This window comes from Spodoptera frugiperda, chromosome 18, assembly GCF_023101765.2.
Source record: "Spodoptera frugiperda isolate SF20-4 chromosome 18, AGI-APGP_CSIRO_Sfru_2.0, whole genome shotgun sequence".
In the NCBI taxonomy this organism is placed as follows: domain Eukaryota; kingdom Metazoa; phylum Arthropoda; class Insecta; order Lepidoptera; family Noctuidae; genus Spodoptera; species Spodoptera frugiperda.
In genome coordinates, this window is record NC_064229.1 from 251,203 (window position 1) to 273,272 (window position 22,070).

Here is a 22,070-nt window from a genome sequence, read left to right on the forward strand (position 1 = left end):
TTATGCAGACCAATAAAAATGTAGTTAAATTTTCAGTTACAAATAGATATAAAAAATTTGAAAAACTGGTCACAATACTGCTTCCAAATAAATTCACTTCCACTTAACAATTTCCTCTACTTATTGACTCTCCGGCTGATAATGAATTCCGAAATGTTTAATATTCATAATTTTTACAGCCTGAAATACGCGTATTGACTTAAATAGATCCTGTTTGCTCATAACTTTTATTGGCGGATTTTGCTTCATTCAGATTTTAGATGTATTTATTAAATCTGTTTCGCCTCTTCTTCGTGCTAAACGTAGAGTTATGATTATAATTTTTCGGTTAAAATGGTAAAGGATTTCGATTTACTGTTTAATTGAAGATTTTTTATTCTTTTTAAGCGCCCGGTTAAATATTATTTACTCTGACGTGCAGTTACAAGTCGAAAAAAATTATATATACACTAAATAAGGAGCAATCGTGTGAATAGAACGAAAAAATCATGCATGTTCTCTCTGTCACAGCAATACGACTAGACCCGCAAATATGTGTCGCATATGTACGATACAGGTGGTTAAAGGTACGCCTCCACAGACCCGCATCGTATGCATCGAACGCAGCACACGCATGGAATTATAGTTTGTCTTGTATAGAAATTCATACAACTGCATCCACTAATCCGCATGTTTGCCGGTCGGCCTGTGGACGCTTACATTAATGGGTTAATATCCTACTATTATCGTTAGCTAATAACTTACGGGTCGCTCGTAAGTTGTTAGTTACCACAGGCATTTAATGTGTTACACGTGTGTCGCCGATCATGGAAGGATTTTTTAATTGTGTGATTATTTTTGAGACCTGTTATAAATTATGTATAGCAGCCACATATTATTATAATCATAATCATATCATAATCATAATCATTTATTCATTTAACAAAGTGCACACTAAAATACAAAATTATTTCTTAAAATCTAAACATATGTGCTGACATTATAATTGCCTGAACTAGGTTGAACCTGTGTCTCAGGCGGAAAAAGAGCTTATATGATAATTTGACAATATAAATTAACAATCTAATATACTAATAATTAAAGAACTAACATCCATTAAAATACATATTTTTGCTTATACCTAATACCTACATTATTTATTATTGTTTGCATCTGCAGTTTTATTTGCACACTGTAAGTAGGTTATCCGTGCGGTCATAAGACAGACTTTGCAGATAATTAAAAACACTTTTTCTGCATTTAAAGTAGTTTAGGCTATAAATACTTAGTTCACTATTTAGTTTATTATACAGAAATGGGCCTAAAAATCTAAAGAATCTATTCGTATACATATATTTAGAGGTGGAGTTTGAACTGCAAACTATATCTTTACGTCTTTTGTTAGTAATGTTAGAATTATTGTAGGAAAGCTGAGAGTGTTGTTTTAGTATTACGTGCAAGATAAATAATTGCCTTACAGTTAAAACATTGCAGGATTTATATAACTGATCTGTGGGAAAGAGGAAAGGATGGAAGTGGGCTACTTTTAAAATTGCTCTCTGGGCTCGTTCGAGGGGAAGCATTGTAGTTTTTGGTGCTCCTCCCCAAGAAGTAATACAATATGTAAGGATGGACTGACAGAGGGCCAGATAAATTTGCGTTATTAGCTTAGGGTCTGCGATTGTGCGTAGTTTTTTAAATACAAACATTAATTTCCGTACTCTAGACACCAAGCTCTCGATGTGTTGTTTAAAGGAAAGAGTATCGTCAATTATAATACCTAGGTATTTAATGTTATTTGTTTTAAGGACTTTAGGACAATGACATGAGTTGATTAAAGGATTACTACATTGATGTGCGTATAGATGGGTGTTAGTATTTTTATTTTGACTTTTGCGCATGGAAAAGTGTATAAATTTCGTTTTATCAACATTTAGGGTTAGTAGATTGCTTTTGAGCCAGTTAGTGACAACATTAAAACCTTTTTGTGCGCTCTTGTAGAGTTCATCAGTAGTTTTCGCAGTAAAAATTAGCGCTGTGTCGTCGGCGTATGAAATTATTTTGCCGTTTTCTATATCTAGATTACATAGGTCATTTATGTAGATAAGGAATAGGGTAGCGGCCAAGATGCTGCCTTGAGGCACACCAAAAGCATGATTTTTCAGGTTATCACTTATGGTCGTATCGATTCTAACGCATTGATGGCGATTATTTAAGTAATCTGCTATTAGTTTTAGCTGTGTGCCTCTTATTCCTACAGCCTCTAGTTTGTGTAAAAGCAAGGGAATTGATACAGTATCAAAAGCTTTGGCTAGGTCAATGAAGATTGCTAAGCTTTGGTTCCCCTTGCCGAGTTCTTCTGTGACGTAGTCGGTCAGGGTATGTACCGCATTTGCCGTAGATAATTTCGATCTAAATCCGAATTGCATAGGCGATAGTAGGCCGTGTTTTTCCAGGTAGTTGACTAGTCTAGTGTTAATGATTTTTTCTAGTACTTTGGATATCGAAGGAAGTATTGATATCGGTCTATAATTACTTATTAGATCTTTGTTTCCTGATTTGAAAATAGGAATTACTACTGCCTTTTTCAGAAATTCAGGAAATACGCCATTTGAGAGGCATAGACGAAATATATACGTCAACGGAGGCACCAGAATATGCTTGAACCGTTTTAGTACTTTATTGCTTATGTTATCCCAGCCAACTGCACTATCATCTTTCAGTCCTGAAATAATTCGCGTGATTTCGTAAGTATCGGGGTCAAGCATAACAAAAGATTTTACACTCACATGTTGAATGCTTGGTGATTGTAAGGCTGTTGACTGGGGGATCTGTTCGGCAAGGGTTTTTCCTACGTTTACAAAAAAGTTATTTACATTGTTAGCTGACAAAAGCGGTGAAGAATCATTAGACAGTAAACTTGAGATTGATTCATGCTGTTTTGATAAATAAGTGACGTTTTTTATGTGTTTCCATAATGATTTGGTATTGTTACCTGCTTTCTGCAATTCATCCTTATCATAGTTAGTTTTTAGTCGTTTTAAGAGGTTGTTGCAAAAATTACGATATCTCTTATATGTTATTTGGAGTATCAAGTTATCAGGTGATCGCTTTGTTCTTTGATGAAGTTTGTCCCTGTGTCTAATACAACGGATGAGGCCGGGTGTGATCCAAGGTTTGATATTATGCATTTTTTTATTGTTTGTCATAATAGTTGTATTGTGTAATATTGCTTGCTGGACATTTTTTATTAAGTATGATAAAGATGCATTTGCGTCCACAGTATTATATATTGGACTAAAATCAATGTTGCGTAAATCATTTTCAAGTTTGTTTATGTTTAATTTGGACTTTGTCTGTGTTCGATTTGGCTTAGGCGGCATTAAATCTAGTGTTAGTAGGACAGCATGATGATCGGTGATCGTTGAATTAGTCACAAGTGTTATGTAATATAAACTAGATTTTATCATCATATGATCTAAGCAAGAACCACTCTGATGTGTGGGCAGAGTATGAGCAGGTAGGAACCCTAGATATGAGCAAAGGTTAAGGTAATTTTGTGTTCCTGCATCACAGTTATTAGAGCCTATGTTTATATTTAGATCACCGGTTAGTATAATGTTTTTGAAAGGAGTTAATGCTTCACAAGTCTGGTTTAAGGAATAGAGGAAGGGATCCAGGTTTCTAAAGGAAGGGGATCTATAGATAGCTAATATTGCTGTAGTATTGCCTATTTTTATAACTAAGCAGTTACATTCTTCTAGGTCTGGTTCTTCGACAGTGATCTGTAATGAGTCCTTGGCATAGACTACGACGCCGTCGTTTTGATTGTAACTTTTTTTACTACAGTAGGAGTGATATCCGGGAATAAGAGGGAGATTTCCATTGCTGTTTGATAACCAGCATTCTGTTAGCACTATTATATCACATGTCAGGTTAAGTCTATGCATGAAAATATTGAAGCTGTCTATATTCTTATATATACTACGAATATTTTGGGTTAGTACTGTTAATGAGTTTTGAAAGTCAGACAGATGTTGTTTGCAGTCTTCAACATCGCATGCTTTGGTCACAGGTGAGAAACTATTATCTATTTGCGTAATTAAATTGATATCCATATTATAATAATAACTAGTTGAGAATTAGTTCCTAAGTAATGAAATATTATGTGACGCTCTTAGGCGCCTTCATAATCGATCGAGTTTATGTACCTGAATTCAGCAGCTATCCTAGCCGGGCAATCGATATCTCCGGTTTTATGGTTACCTGGTTTTTTGAAGCGCAGGCACGTGGCACATTTTGGAGAGTCATTTTTCTTGGTGCATTCCTTGATTGAATGTCCCTCTTCACTACAGTGTCCGCAAACCGGGGCAGTGTTTTTGCATGATTTAGCCGCGTGACCGTACTGTTGACAGTTGTAACATCTAGTTACTAAAGTGAAGTCTCTCACCGGGCAGGACGTCCAGTTTATAAAAACTCGATCTTGGGTGATGAGGGCTTTTCGTATGACGGCTGATACTTCTAAGATCAAGTTATGGTGGTCTGAATCTCTCCTGCCAGATTTGTGGCTCAGCTTTATTGAGGACAAAAATGTATCTCGAGTCATAGATGGGACTTTATCGACCATGTTTTGTTCATAGATGCAGCTGTAGACCTCACTTTCTGCCATTGATGAGGGAACTCCTATTATTATTATGCGGGGCTTCCGTTTCTGTGGTTCGTCGACGGTGAGCCCTGAGTTTGCATGCTGGACAGTTTGCTTCAATTTTTCGAGGTCATCCTTGGTCTCAGTGCTGATAATCACGCCGCCATTTCGGACTTTACGGACTCCTCGGACTTTCAATTTCATTTCCTCAGGGCACACGATTTTTTGGACCAGGTTTCTCGTTTCATCGCTCGTCTTTGAGTTATCGCTCGGGTATATCGCCACTGCACTATGTTGAACTGGACGCACGAAGCTGTTGGACCTTTCTTCACCATGTCAGCAAAGGAAGTGCTTTCAGAAATTGGCTTCGTACAGGACTCTTTTATTACAGTTTTGATTTCTGTAGCTAGTTTTTCTGTCAGGTCTTGTTTTTCGTTCAGGGCTTGGAGGTAATAGTGTGTTTGTACGGCCTTTTGTTGCTGACCCAGCGAACTTCGTACCGCCTTAGCGTAGCAATGATGCTCTACTTTATTTTGTGTAGCTGAGCTATTTTAGCTATGAGTACCTATTTAATTTGAACTGGAATCTATAATATCCTCCATATAAAAATTAATCCATAGTTCCCTGGTCTCACTATACCTGAAAAGGACTTTACTAATTTAATTAAATAAAAAACAAAATATATTTTCATAGTAGGGTTTATTCGATAGGATTCAATAATTTCACTACTATTTTTACAAATCGCTATTGAAGAACTTGGCATTTTTAAGTAAACACTGAGTTAAATACCACGCGCGCTCTTTATCAATTGTTGGCACATTAAAATGTCCAGCATTTTGTCCTGCAGGCGCCTTATCGGCTCTGATGACAATTTTGTGATTATCTGATGGCATGCGGTCTAATGCATTTGTGAATAATGCAACTAATTCATTGTGTTGATGGAAAAATGTTTGAAGTTGTTCATCACAATGGATCTTTTTACTGAGTTGTTGTGTGCGCAACGCTGATCGACTTCTCTTGCTGAATTGTCCATAAAATATATTTGCAAAAATGTATAGTCTTCAACAGGCACTGGCAATAAGGAACCTGTTTGATGATATATTTGAATCCCTGAATCTGCAAGAATATAAATATGTATACAGGTAATTGTATAGCAAATTGTACCACCATGTGGCTCGCAAAATACTGCCACAATACTTTACATCATTTCAAATTAAAACTACTTTTAACCTCGACATTAAACAGCCTTCCACGGCAGCTTTAGGTAGTAGGCTTTACCAAGAACATCTTGCTCATGCCACTATAAAATACAACATGTTATAAAATGTTGCTGATTAAGTCTTCGGATTATAGACTATTATTATGTATTTGACTTATTGTTTACAAAATAAACACATCACTGACTCGACATATTTTGCACCAGCTACATGGTTTTAAAACTAAAAAAAAACGTTTGCCATTTACTTACTTACTAAAAGTAGGCATAAAATTGTCTCGTATAACTTTTGTTGCCCCAAATGATGTCATTTGAAAGCAATTATTGTACTGCTGGATATGAGTCAAAAAATTAACCAATGAATGTAGTGGCTCTGGTGGCGGTACCAATGGCGTCAATTTGACTTGGCCGCTGGCGCAACACAATCCAGAGGCTTCATTTTTGAATTTCAATCCCAATGTGGACACACAATGTTCATTAGTCCAATAGCAACAATTTGCTCTGAACTGTAATCAATTGCCACATTATAACTGAATGCAGCTTTGTGGGGATTAAACACAACATTTCTATCTTGATATCGATTCAGTTCAAGTTCATTTCGCGCTTCGCGTTGCTCATCAGTTTGATTTGCTCTTATATTTCTTTGACTTGCCGTATTTCGAGTTCTGCGGCCTAAGCTTGTACGTCTGGTTGGTAGCATTGTTAAAAACGAAATTCCAACTGAAAATAAAAAGCTCTCATACATTTTCTGCATAACCATGTATACCAAATTGTAGTATTGTGTAGTCACCAAAAGTTACTAAAAATCAATATGAAGATGTGAACTTACCTTGATTAACAAACACTTATTAGCAAGTAAAAATCTTCTTAGTCTTTAAAACTCGAAAAAATATTAAGATAATCTTTCAGAAATATTGAAAAATATACATTTAATTTTGCATATTTTAAAAAACGCGCAATACGAATGTCAATGTCATTCACACCAATAGACTATATTGAAAGAGCATCGTTTGTTCGAAAACGTGAATAGAAACTTTAATTTACACAAAATAAATTTCTGAACACACGCGTAACTGTTGATAATTTGTCATTATTTCTGAACGCACGCATAAATATTTGAGGAATTTCTATTAATGCTTAATGCACTTTTCAACATTTTCAATAGATTAAAAAAAATACAGACAATTGTTTATTCACCCTTTTCATAGTTTATGCATAAATGTCAATCATTATTTACAGAATTTGAATTTAGAAACAACAAATATTTGACATGTACAAATGAAAATTTATTGAATCTAGCTTTTGCCCGCGACTTCGTCCGCGTAGTGGTGTTAGTGGTCAAAATGCTGCCGTATGTCATCTAAAATGTGAATTACTTGAGAATATGTTACTGTTAGCATTTTTAAAGATATGTATTCCAAAGAAACCACGACCGCCGATTCATCATTTTATAATCATGATGAAAAGTAGCCAAGGTTATCTATATTATTATCCTTTAATTTCCTATATATTGCCTATCAATAAAAAAATACATTGTTTCGTTGTTATATTCCAAAAAAAAAACATTCGTGCAAGCGTAACCTCAACACAAACAGGGTTACTTTCGCATTCATAACATTAGTATGGTAGTAGGGATATTGGCGATTTAAATAAGTATATGTGTATTTAAATAAGAATCGAACGCGAGTGAAGCCACAGGCAACGTATTAACGAAAATGACGAATTTTCAAGCAAACATTAATCTCCTCTATCAAACATTCTACGCCTTCTACCCTTTTTATTAAAAAGTAGCCTATGTTCTTTCGCTCCTCATTAAGTGTCTAAATACAAAATTTCACTGTTACAGCTTTAAAAATGACGAATTTCCATATGACCATTCATCCCCTATTTTTACCCACTCTCCCCTATTTTTTTGCAATAAAAAGTAGCCCATGTTCTTTCGTTCCTCATTAAGTATCTAAATACAAAGTTTTACTGTTACAGCTTTTAAAATGACGAATTTCCATATGACCATTTATCCCCTATTTTTACCCATTCTCCGCTATTTTTTTGCAATAAAAAGTATCAAGTAAGGTCTATTCTATCTCAGTACCAAATTTCATCAAAATCGGTTCACTGGTTTAGGCGTGAAAGCGTAATTACAGACAGACAGAGTTACTTTCGCATTTATAATATTAGTAGGGATTCTGTGCTCCAAGTCTCCAACGCACACTTATCCAATAGCATTTGTTTTTTAGTATCCAATAGCAATATGAACTTTATCCAATAGCAATAAAGCTCAAATTGACTCTACGTATTAGTTAGAAAACGTTTGTATGGGATAAAGAAAAGGGCTGTTTTTAGGGCTTTTCCGTCAATTATTTGATATTTTCTCGCCGTAAAAACCATCCTTGAACTTCGACGAATATTACAAAAAAAGAATTGGCCAAATTGGTCCACGCGTTCTCGAGTTATGCGCTTACCAACGATTTTAGCGATTCATTTTTATATATAAGAAGATAATGAGAGATACACTGACAGTAAACGTCACTACTAAGTTTGATGCATAAACACACATAAACATTAATGATGGCCGACAACTGTGGAGGGAGTGAGAGAAACAGGAGACCGGCTTCGGTCTCATCCCCACTCCGCGTTGTTCACTGGGTAGTTACACCGAATAGTCTGGCCAATGAGTATCCAGAGCAAAAGCGCGGAAAATTTTAAAAATTAATTAAATTACTAAAATGATTAATAAAAAATAGGGGTTGGTGATAGAAGGGCAAAAACTTAGGGTTGTATGTATTTTTGAACATCGTATCATAAAAAAATAAATAAAAAAAATTTTGTCGAAAAAATGAAAAAAAAAATTTGAGGGGTGGACCACCCTTATTATTTAGGGGTGTGAAAAATAGATGTTAGCCGATTCTCAGACCTACTCAATATGCTTACCAAATTTCAGAGGAATCGGTCGAGCCGTTTCGGAGGAGTTTGGAGACTAACTTTGTGACACGAGAATTTTATATATAAGACTAGCTGACCCAGCGAACTTCGTACCGCTTTCGCGTAGCAATGATGCTCTACTTTATTTTGTATAGCTGAGCTATCTTAGGTATGAGTCCCTATTCAATTTGAACTGGAATCTATAATATCCTCCATATAAAAATGAATCCATAATTTCCTGGTCTCACTATGCCTGAAAAGGACTTTACTAATGTAATAGAAAACAAAATATATTTTCATAATAGTGTTTATTCCATAGGATTCAATAATTTCAATACTATTTTTACAAATCGCTATTGAAGAACTTGGCATTTTTAAGTAAACACTGAGTTAAATACCACGCGCGCTCTTTATCAATTGTTGGCTCATTAAAATGTCCAGCATTTTGTCCTGCAGGCGCCTTATCGGCTCTGATGACAATTTTGTGATTATCTAATGGCATGCGGTCTAATGCATTTGTGAATAATGCAACTAATTCATTGTGTTGATTTGATGGAAAAATGTTTGAAGTTGTTCATCACAATGGATCTTTTTACTGAGTTGTTGTGTGCGCAACGCTGATCGACTTCTCTTGCTGAATTGTCCATAAAATATATTTGCAAAAATGTATAGTCTTCAACAGGCACTGGCAATAAGGAACCTGTTTGATGATATATTTGAATCCCTGAATCTGCAAGAATATAAATATGTATACAGGTAATTGTATAGCAAATTGTACCACCATGTGGCTCGCAAAATACTGCCACAATACTTTACATCATTTCAAATTAAAACTACTTTAAACCTCGACATTAAACAGCCTTCCACGGCAGCTTTAGGTAGTAGGCTTTACCAAGAACACCTTGCTCATGCCACTATAAAATACAACATGTTATAAAATGTTGCTGATTAAGTCTTCGGATTATAGACTATTATTATGTATTTGACTTATTGTTTACAAAATAAACACATCACTGACTCGACATATTTTGCACCAACTACATGGTTTTAAAACTAAAAAAAAACGTTTGCCATTATACTTACTAAAAGTAGGCATAAAATTGTCTCGTATAACTTTTGTTGCCCCAAATGATGTCATTTGAAAGCAATTATTGTACTGCTAGATATGAGTCAAAAAATTAACCAATGAATGTAGTGGCTCTGGTGGCGGTACCAATGGCGTCAATTTGACTTGGCCGCTGGCGCAACACAATCCAGAGGCTTCATTTTTGAATTTCAATCCCAATGTGGACACACAATGTTCATTAGTCCAATAGCAACAATTTGCTCTGAACTGTAATCAATTGCCACATTATAACTGAATGCAGCTTTGTGGGGATTAAACACAACATTTCTATCTTGATATCGATTCAGTTCAAGTTCATTTCGCGCTTCGCGTTGCTCATCAGTTTGATTTGCTCTTATATTTCTTTGACTTGCCGTATTTCGAGTTCTGCGGCCTAAGCTTGTACGTCTGGTTGGTAGCATTGTTAAAAACGAAATTCCAACTGAAAATAAAAAGCTCTCATACATTTTCTGCATAACCATGTATACCAAATTGTAGTATTGTGTAGTCACCAAAAGTTACTAAAAATCAATATGAAGATGTGAACTTACCTTGATTAACAAACACTTATTAGCAAGTAAAAATCTTCTTAGTCTTTAAAACTCGAAAAAATATTAAAATAATCTTTCAGAAATATTGAAAAATATACATTTAATTTTGCATATTTTAAAAAACGCGCAATACGAATGTCAATGTCATTCACACCAATAGACTATATTGAAAGAGCATCGTTTGTTCGAAAACGTGAATAGAAACTTTAATTTACACAAAATAAATTTCTGAACACACGCGTAACTGTTGATAATTTGTCATTATTTCTGAACGCACGCATAATTAATATTTGAGGAATTTCTATTAATGCTTAATGCACATTTCAACATTTTTGATAGATTTAAAAAAAAATACAGACAATTGTTTATTCACCCTTTTCAAGTAGTTTATGCATAAATGTCAATCATTATTTACAGTATTTGACATTTGGACAACAAATATTTGACATGAACGTTTATTGAAAACATCTAGCTTTTGCCCGCGACTTCGTCCGCGTAGTGGTGTTAGTGGTCAAAATGCTGCCGTATGTCATCTAAAATGTGAATTACTTGAGAATATGTTACTGTTAGCATTTTTAAAGATATGTATTCCATAGAAACCACGACCGCCGATTCATCATTTTATAATCATGATGAAAAGTAGCCAAGGTTATCTATATTATTATCCTTTAATTTCCTATATATTGCCTATCAATAAAAAAATACATTGTTTCGTTGTTATATTCCAAAAAAAAAACATTCGTGCAAGCGTAACCTCAACACAAACAGGATTACTTTCGCATTCATAACATTAGTATGGTAGTAGGGATATTGGCGATTTAAATAAGTATATGTGTATTTAAATAAAAATCGAACGCGAGTGAAGCCACAGGCAACGCATTAACGAAAATGACGAATTTTCAAGCAAACATTAATCTCCTCTATCAAACATTCTACGCCTTCTACCCTTTTTATTAAAAAGTAGCCTATGTTCTTTCGCTCCTCATTAAGTGTCTAAATACAAAATTTCACTGTTACAGCTTTAAAAATGACGAATTTCCATATGACCATTCATCCCCTATTTTTACCCACTCTCCCCTATTTTTTTGCAATAAAAAGTAGACCATGTTCTTTCGTTCCTCATTAAGTATCTAAATACAAAGTTTTACTGTTACAGCTTTTAAAATGACGAATTTCCATATGACCATTTATCCCCTATTTTTACCCATTCTCCGCTATTTTTTTGCAATAAAAAGTAAGTAAGGTCTATTCTATCTCAGTACCAAATTTCATCAAAATCGGTTCACTGGTTTAGGCGTGAAAGCGTAATTACAGACAGACAGAGTTACTTTCGCATTTATAATATTAGTAGGGATTCTGTGCTCCAAGTCTCCAACGCACACTTATCCAATAGCATTTGTTTTTTAATATCCAATAGCAATATGAACTTTATCCAATAGCAATAAAGCTCAAATTGACTCTACGTATTAGTTAGAAAACGTTTGTATGGGATAAAGAAAAGGGCTGTTTTTAGGGCTTTTCCGTCAATTATTTGATATTTTCTCGCCGTAAAAACCATCCTTGAACTTCGACGAATATTACAAAAAAAGAATTGGCCAAATTGGTCCACGCGTTCTCGAGTTATGCGCTTACCAACGATTTTAGCGATTCATTTTTATATATAAGAAGATAATGAGAGATACACTGACAGTAAACGTCACTACTAAGTTTGATGCATAAACACACATAAACATTAATGATGGCCGACAACTGTGGAGGGAGTGAGAGAAACAGGAGACCGGCTTCGGTCTCATCCCCACTCCGCGTTGTTCACTGGGTAGTTACACCGATATAGTCTGGCCAATGAGTATCCAGAGCAAAAGCGCGGAAAATTTTAAAAATTAATTAAATTACTAAAATGATTAATAAAAAATAGGGGTTGGTGATAGAAGGGCAAAAACTTAGGGTTGTATGTATTTTTGAACATCGTATCATAAAAAAATAAATAAAAAAAATTTTGTCGAAAAAATGAAAAAAAAAATTTGAGGGGTGGATCACCCTTATTATTTAGGGGTGTGAAAAATAGATGTTAGCCGATTCTCAGACCTACTCAATATGCTTACCAAATTTCAGAGGAATCGGTCGAGCCGTTTCGGAGGAGTTTGGAGACTAACTTTGTGACACGAGAATTTTATATACAGGGTGTAACAAAATACCCATATACATCAAGAAGCCCTGAAGAATACAGGTTGAATAGAAGCTCTACACAAAGTTTCAGCTCAAAATACGTTATAAAAAAAATTAGTACCAAATACTTGGTATCGCATAGTTCTTGATTTCAAATCATACAAACGTGTCACAACACTACAGGGTTCACTCACTAATATTACGGAACATTTCTTATGTCAATCTGATCGCCTAGTACCTGTCTAGCTAATTTTGAATCGCGCGCCGGCGCGATTTGAAAAATTCATAACTTGGTACCATGAAAACATGAGTTTAAAAAACCTTTCCCGTATCGTTTGTTGTGTTATCTAGAAACCGTGGACTTGATATGTATACCCCCTTTTTGTTACACGTTGTATAAGACTAGCTGACCCGGCAAACGTTGTTTTGCCATATAAACAATTTCTATGTACTTTCTAGTGCCGACAGAAAATAACTAACCTATTTTAAGTGTGTAAGGATGTGGTATATGCACGAAATAGGTGTGTAATGCTGTGAACGATAAGGGAATATAGAAATAACAAACGCCAAGCACTATATTTATTAATAATTCATCATAATTTATTTCTGTAATATATATATACGTATCATTATTCGATAAGAACGGTAACACTATCAAAAAATATCAGTCTCTTAATGCTACAGCGTGAACAATATTTTTTGTTAGCCCATCTTTAGCTAACACAAACAAACTTGATGGTTTACCCACTCGTGAGCATGCTACGTATAATTGTCCGTGTGAAAAACATGGCGTGCTTAAATCTAAACCACAAACCGACATCGTTTGGCCTTGGGATTTATTGATGGTCATGGCAAATGCCAATCGAACTGGAAACTGAACACGTTTTAATTGAATTGGCACATCCGTAGGTATTATAGGAATCCGTGGTATTAATATGTTTTCACCTCGGAACTTTCCACTTAAAATGCTAGCTTCGATGACGTTCTTCATTAATTTTCGAATGACCAATCGCGTACCGTTGCACAGCCGTGGCGGGTTCAAATTGCGAAGCAAGATAATCGGAGATCCAACCTTTAATTGTAAATTATGCGGTGGCACACCTGGCAAATCCAGTGAGTTCAAAAACTCTGTCGGAAAATTTACAGATTCGCTCGCATCGCAAACTGTGTCAATAGATTTATATGATTCCAAGTTCCCTGGCAATAACTGTTGTATCTTCAGATTCAAATTGTCAACGTCTACATTTTTTGCCGCTAAAATTGCTCTTTCTGCAAGCCACTCATGATTTAAGTACTGTGTGTGTACATCGGGAAATATTTTATTAATGAGAGTGTCTTGTGAGTCAACGATTGTGCAAAAATCTGTCGGTAATTTTACGCATCCAGTCTCATCTATAGTTACTTTTCCATCACCGATATCTAGAAGTTGTTTTGAGAATGTTTCAGCGGATGGATCTTGAAGCATTTGAACGCGCATATTTACTTTCAGCTGTACTTTTTCAACATTACGCCACAGTGTAGATGATTTTAAGCAAGCATTAATCTCATCAGCGTATGTTGAACGTGGAATGACAGGAAGTGTTTGCCTGAAATCACCTGAAAGGACTAACAGAGTGCCGCCAAATAGTTTGTCGTTGTTTTTGATATCTTTTAACGTCCTGTTCAACGCCTCAAGTGAATGTTTGTGCGCCATAGTACATTCATCCCAGATGATAATTTTACATTGTTTCAGCACGGTGGCCATGGACGATTGTTTTTTTATGTTGCACACTCCATCAGGGTTATTTTGAATATTTAATGGCAGTTTAAATATTGAATGAGCTGTTCTGCCTCCATCCAATAAAGTTGCAGCAATGCCTGACGATGCAACGGCCAATGCGATGCCATTATTTGATCGTATTTCAGCAAGAATTAGCGAAATAAGGAATGTTTTTCCAGTTCCACCTGGTGCATCCAAAAAGAAGAATCCACCTTGTCCTGCTGAAACTGCGAGCATAATGCGGTCGTAAATGATTTTTTGTTCCTCATTCATTAATGGGACATTGCGAGTAACAATCGCCGCCATTTCTACAGTGTTGTACTGCATTTCACGATTCATTTCCGTATTCATTAAATCAGATGTAGCTCGATCTGGCGAATTCATACCGAAATGACTGAGTGATAAATTAGCAATTATAATGCAGAGATCTTCAATAGCAATCAATGCTTCATTGTACATAGCGTCGCTGAACGTTATCGTTACATCGTTGCATCGTGTACGATGTTGATGCAATATATCATCAGTCATTGAATCTTTGTGATTATCCCACAATATCTGTGCTCGAGCTGGAAAACATGTAGTTAACACTATAGCGAATAGTAGACGAATTTGTATTGCTGTGCAGTTCAATGCTGCTTCAGCAAGCATACATTCCCACTGGTTGTCGTCTTCCAGCAAGCCGAGTGCAAGGCACGCATCTTTATACGTTGAATACTGTTGCCCATTCACTTTCCGTATATCTTGAAATGACAATGGGCCAGTAACATTAACCAACAACAATCGAAGATAAAAGCATTCAGTTTGCTTTGGATTGACTGTAAATACTCGCCCCAAGGCGTTTGATTTAAATAAATTGGGACATGCATCAACTGGGGAGCCTTGCTTGCGGGGCATCCATTTTTTTGTTTGAGCCCATGTGAAGTAGCATGGTACTTGTGAATAGAGTAACGTTCGTGCAAAGGCACCAAAATCATCCGCACGATTACACAATTCGAAAAATTCAGTGAGTGTAGTTTTAGGTGGATTTACAGCACGATCAATTGCTGTCTCGTTCGTGAAAAATACACGCTGGCCGTTTTCGAGATGGACGGCTAACTGAACAACTGCTGGATCCCGTTCATGAATCGGGAAACCAAAGATACGCCAAGCAGCTTCATTGGAGCTGATGTACCGACCAATTTGATAAAGTGTTATTTCATCGTTTTTATTCACTGGTGGAGCATTCACGTTAGTATTTTCCACTCTAAACACAGCCATATCACTGCCTTTATGGACATACTTGCAAATGTATTTGATGCTCTTCACAGAACTGCAGAACTCAACATTAATATGAGCATTGTATGTCTTGCTCAACAGAGGTGAATATGGTACCACCCAACGATTATCAATGTCAATGTCTGTGTTGTTGATGTTTTTAATAAATGATCTTCCGCCATTATCGGGACTTCTTCGACGATATATTGGATATCCGTCGACATTTGTGATCGTATCGTTCGTGAAATCTTTAGGGAAATTTTTAGTACATTTTCCATCTGCCATGCAAGGCGATGTACGATTAAGAGTACCGCATGGACCATGAATCATGTTCGCTGTAACAATATCAAACAGCAGTTGGTCAGTAGACGGATCTGGAAGTTCTGCAGAAATGATACTATCGATTTCTTCAGGACGGATTTTATCGATTAACCAAACCAAAATGTGAGCATGAGGTAATCCTCGCTTTTGCCACTCAACTGAATACAGCCAGCAATGTGTGCGGCCGAATACATGTAATTTAGTAATGAAACCTATTAAAGACTTCAACTTTTGTTTGAACACACGTGCTGTAACGTCATGACGATGGATTGAATTTTGGCCAGGCAATAGCAAAGATACAATCTCTGGCCATTTTGGATTACATGTAAACGTGATAAATAAACACGGTCGTCCATATTCGCGCACGAAAGTCAGAGCATCCTGTATATATTCTTGCATATGACGTGGACTGCCCACATACGATGACGGTAGAATGACAGAGTTACCAATTTCGGCAGCGTCAGCGTTGTTGTTAATAGCGTCCCGCAAGTGAATGTACTCTTCCGCACGTAGCTTGAGTTGATTATATCGTAAGTATCGTAGTCGTTCGCCTTCTATCTTGGCGTACATGTCGACCATGAATTGTTGACAAAGCTCGCGACATCGTAGAATGACGTTGTCCCGGCCGCGTCGAATCATCAATCGGTACGCATAATAATCTTTCGAGCTAACGTTCTTGTTTGTTTCGGCTCCTGTAATAATATATTTTTAAATATTAGATTAAATAATTTTTTTTTTTAATTAGTAATCAACTTTAAAATGAATGAAGTACCTGATACGGGATCGCGTTGTTTGATATTTATGCAGTATCCGTCTTGTCCCTTCCAGAAAATTAGCGGATATTGGAGAGCATCATATGAGCGATGTGTATCAGCAATGAACTGAAGATTATTACTCCTTCTACGAACCACAATTTCTCGTGTGCCTGTACAATCGCCAACCATGATTCCCGCAACGTCGTCAACAACAGGTGCATTAAATCTACGAATATGTTCTCCAGCTGGTGTTTTATCAGGATTAATGACAATAGCGTGGTTATCGTTTTGTAATTTATGCATGTGTGATTTGAATATTTTCAACAATTCATTGTGCTCATTCAGTAGAGCGTCCAGTTCGCTTACGATGCGTTTGGCAAAAAATGAATCAAGGTTGTTATAGTCACAACGTGCATTCACACGATTGGCAAGTGCGCTTCCGGAATCCTCGCCGCCCATAAAGTAGATTTGTAAAAATTTATGTGCTTCGTTTGGCATTGGCAGTAATGAGCCTATTTTATGATAAACTTGGCCTCTAATTTTAAATGTAGAATTGTATTGTTGACCAAGTGAATTAGTATTTCGAACTATTTCTGTTGCTCCGAACGATGTCATTTGAAAGCATGAATTGAATGTTCGAATGGACTTCAAGAACACGTTAGAATCTGGATCCGTGCCGATAAGTAAACCGTTCAATGGTTCCGGTGGTGTTTCAATGTCGGGTAGTTGAACTTTTCCTGACGCGCAGCACATCCCAGCTGGCTCGTTTTTAAATTTAAGAGCATGACAATTTGAACATTCTTTGTCCATAGCACCAATCACCACTTTTGTATGGGCATAATATTCCACATCAGGCTCATAGTGGAATGCTAGCCGCAGGAATAAATCAGATGTAAATGCTCGGTGTACCTGTTGGCGTTGCTGGTCGTTTGTTCTGCGTCTATTGGCTGTGAATCGGCGTGATTGTCGTTGTTGTAATCTTATCACTTCATTGCGTTCAGCTCGTGTATCTTCAGATTGTTCTTGACGCAATCGCGCCATGCTTACACGTGCATCAGTAGTTTCTTGCTGGATTTCTTCTTCAGATCTTTCGGATCTTAAATTTCTCTTGCTTCTGGTTTTACTTGTATTACGGCTCAAATCAGCGCCTTTGCGTTTTCGTGGCATTGTTCGCTGTACAAAATACACATAATTAGAACTAACAAAATTACTTAAGAATGAAAAACATCGTAATTATATTGTTATTAACAACAATTTGAGTATAAAAATAAATATACTTACAACAACACAAAAGTCGTTGTTGGTAGGGACCCCTGACACGTGTTGAATATTTTTAGGTTCTATTATTCTATCTTATATTATCTTATCTTAATTAATTGTATAATGAATTTAAGAGAGTTATTATTAGTATTATTTATAATTAATAATGAGAGATACACTGACAGTAAACGTCACTACTAAGTTTGATGACACACATAAACATTAATGATGGCCGACAACTGTGGAGGTGTTACTAAAATGATTAATAAAAAATAGGGGTTGGTGATAGAAGGGCAAAAACTTAGGGTTGTATGTATTTTTGAATATTGTATCATAAAAAAATAAATAAAAAAAATTTTGTCGAAAAAATGAAAAAAAAAATTTGAGGGGTGGACCACCCTTATTATTTAGGGTTTTATATTTATAACTTTCTCCCATACTTTGTTTAATATTACAAAATACATCATTCAAAGGCACTGCACGCCAATCCATCATCGAAGTATCTACATAATGTGTATGTCGACATAAATTATACGCAACGCTTCAAAGACTCGATAAAGCCGTCCTATCTTTAATGTATTCGGAGAAAAAATTGCGTATTATTCCACTAGTTTGGGCAAGAAACAAATCTAACGATTCAAGAAACATGAAAATCCATTCAAGCAGTAACAGAATTATTTACATAAACCACAACTTTGTTTTATATAAAACCACTACATTTTGTTTTAATCCCCGAAGAGTAGGATAGGTACTACCTACGTATTAAATAAAACATGTATCTGTGGTGTTGTTTTTTTTGCAAACGAGCAGACGGATCACCTGATGGTAAAAGCCAAGAATGTGTAGCAACATTTAAAAAAAATATAGTATACTATGCATCATTACATAAAGGATTGGGATTACTACCCAATCCTTCCATTCATCTTTAAAAAAACGGTTATAATAATTTTCTACCAAAAAACAATAAATATTTGTTCAGGCAACCCACGAAAGTTATAAAATGGCAACACCACGCGTGAACGTGGCTTCGTAATGTAATTCATCACTTAGATTTATTTTGTAGCGCCTGACAGATGAGGCATAGGAAAATAAATTTGCATTTTTTGCGCATCAATACATATTGGAAGAATTTATTGAATTTTGGGAAACACAGAAGCGGTTAACTTTAATTGTGAGGGTTTAGTCTAAATTCCAACGATAACAATTTTGTTTATATTGTTGTTGATTTAAGTCAAAACCGATTGTTATAAAGTGATTAATATAGTGTCGATGAAGTACCAATACCTCCTAACTGATTTAGACCAAAATTACTTTTTATACATTTTTTATGGTATAAGCCGATAAACGAGCAGACTGGTCACCTGACAACCAATTACCCCCGCCTAGGGAAACCCGAAATACGAGAGGCGTTACAAGTACGTTGCCGGCCTTTTGGGGATTAGGAATTTAAGGGTTATTGGGAAATCGAGGGTTTAGATGGGGGTAATGGGCCTCCGGTAACCTCACTCACACAACAAAACACAACGCAAGCGTTGATTCACGTTGATTTTCTGTGAGACCGTATCACTCCGGTCGAACCGGCCCATTCATGCCGAAGCATGGCTCTCCCACTCAGTAGTTATTGGTATTTCATTGACAAAATAGTCTTTATTATTGGTAGCTAAGAGGTCATTAGAGCAACTCTAGAGTCTAAGCAAAAAAATAAAAATGTCAGTAATATGCAGACGTGCCAAAATGCGGGCAGAGCCACGAGTTACAAGCTAGTCAATAGCATGAACAAAGGAGCTAATAGACACCCATACTAGTCCAAGGTAACTAGTAACTAGCAGAGGAATTTTGCTAGTCAAATTAAGCGATATTAATTTATTTGATTACTATTTCGAAACTAAAGTAATTTGTTTATCCCTCTCTCTCTGAGAGACTCTCTCTCTCTCTCGCTCTTATTAGATACTATTGAAATGTGAAACATCTTATTAATATTCTGTAAGCGTTTCCTTATCAAAATCTAGCAATCAAAATAAATAGTAGCCTATTTTCGTAGGCTTATCTTTACTTTATTACTAACCTGGAATTTATCCAAACTCCAATCAACTGAAAAACAGTGTTATCATCTCGCTACAAAGTTGAACATTCAATGCCAAATCCAAAATTATTATTTTAAATTTTCATTAAACTACTTTAATTTGAACTCAAAGTTTAATATACTTAATCAGCAGTAATTTGAGCTTGTCCAAAGTAAACTAATTAAAAACAATAATTATATTTAAGTAAACTACTGAACTCCGTACAGCCCTAGCAACTTTTTTAGGGTTGTCAGTAAAAGGTTTCCGAGATGAAAATGTACAAATATTTGCAAAGGCCCAGAAAAAGGTTTCAATTGAATTCTTTTCAAGAAGAATTTTGTCAGGAGTTGTGTGCCACTTACGTTGCTTTTCCACCAGAAATGTGCTATGCTACGTTGCTTTTGACTTCCATCAATCATATTCATTGGTACACGTAGCATAGTACTGGTGAAAACGGACTCAGCTAAGCTATGTTTTTCATATTGAAAGATGCGTGCTATAGATGTGTTCTTTGGATGCGTGGTACGGATGTGAGCTATAGAGATGTACCTATTATGGATGCGTGCTATGCATGTGTGCTATGGATGGCTTCCCTACTATCAACACATCGCATACTCAAGCTACGCGTCTTCCACTTTGCGGCGCATATCTTACTCGCACCGCTACATAGTTTAGTATCAATGGAAACGGTCAAATAGTTTCACAGCTTAGCTATTACACCTTCGCAGCATAGCTACATAGCCTATCTCTTGTGGAAAAGCACCCCTTTTACTTGACTTTTCCAAACATTTCACTCAGTTTTGTTGTACTTTGATATTTGTTGATCGAATCCTTTCTTCCTTGTTCGAAAGTATTTACGTTCAAAGATGTATTTAATGGATGAATTCTTTTAGAATTTTGCAACTAAATATAAATTCCAGTAGTAATTGAGTCTTAACATTGAGTTTGTTGCTTGTTAAGGCGCTTTATTTCTTTCTTTCTTTGTGAAACTCAAGTCAATAATTTTATTTTAATTGTAGATGTACTTGATAGTATTTTACCGACGTTGAACAACGTTTGAGGTGTGATTCGTTGTGTGAGTGAGGTTATCGGAGGCCCAATTAACCTCATTTTTAATATTCCACTGATTCCCCAAAAACCCTTTAATTCCTAACCCCAAAAGGCTGGCAACGCACTTATAGCGTCTCTGGTGTTTCGGGTGTCCACGGGCGGCGGCGATTACTTACCATCAGGTGACACGTACACTCGTTTTCTGGCTTATATCATAAAAAATATAGTAGTGTAATACGATAATCGTTTCGTTCATGTCATCTTTAATATTTAAGTAATCCAATACTCTTGTGTGTACAAAATCCTCATACGCAGTTAAAAGCTTCCGGCTCTTGCTACGTATTTGGTAAAAAGTTTGCTATATTTATATAAGTACATTATTGATAGATGTGTTTTAGTTCTGGAAAATGGAGACTTACTGTTTACTGACTATTATTATTTTTAAAAGAATTGAAACTGAAAATAAAATCTAAATGTTTCTTTAAAAATAAACTTAATAATAAGCTGATAGATAAAACTTAAAAGTTTCTTTAAACATAAACTTATTAGGCGGATACGAAACTCCGGAATTGCGGAAAAAGTATCAGGTTACCAGGGTTCCAGCTCAAAGCAGGAGTAGGAACAGGTTGGTTTTCAGTCAATAAGAGCATATTTTGCCTTGCTCAGAAAGCGGGAGAAGTCACTAAATCTTCTTCCTCAAGTTATAACGGCGTAGTTTCATCTGACAGTAAAACAACTCCAATCGTATACATTTCTAATCCGGAGCAGCGGACTACCTAGCGGGTTTACCGGAGCTCCGGGTCGAAAAGCAGGAGTAGGAACGGGGTGGTTTTTAGTCAGTAAGAGTCTGACACTCCCTCTCGCCTTGCCCAAGGCGGGAGAAGTCATTGGATGATTTTCCCCCCTCAAAAAAAAAAAAAAAAAATCGTATACATTTAAAATTTTCAAATAATTAAAGAATTTTACAACGCAAAAATAAAAAGATAAAGAAAATCTCCAAAAGAATTTGTAAAGACTCGGTTAA

At 35.9% G+C, this 22,070-nt stretch overlaps 1 protein-coding gene and 1 long non-coding RNA gene across 2 annotated transcripts in view; both read right to left on the reverse strand.

The window, feature by feature from the left end:
- The window catches only part of LOC126911719 (uncharacterized), a 140,810-nt gene that overhangs the window by 31,707 nt on the left and 87,033 nt on the right, over positions 1-22,070 (reverse strand). The window lies entirely within an intron of this gene.
- LOC126911720 (uncharacterized) lies at positions 5,401-6,684 on the reverse strand. Its single transcript, XR_007706240.1, has 3 exons — positions 6,670-6,684; positions 6,093-6,560; positions 5,401-5,740 (listed from the first exon to the last, which is right to left on the reverse strand). It is a non-coding gene; the product is annotated as an uncharacterized LOC126911720 (long non-coding RNA).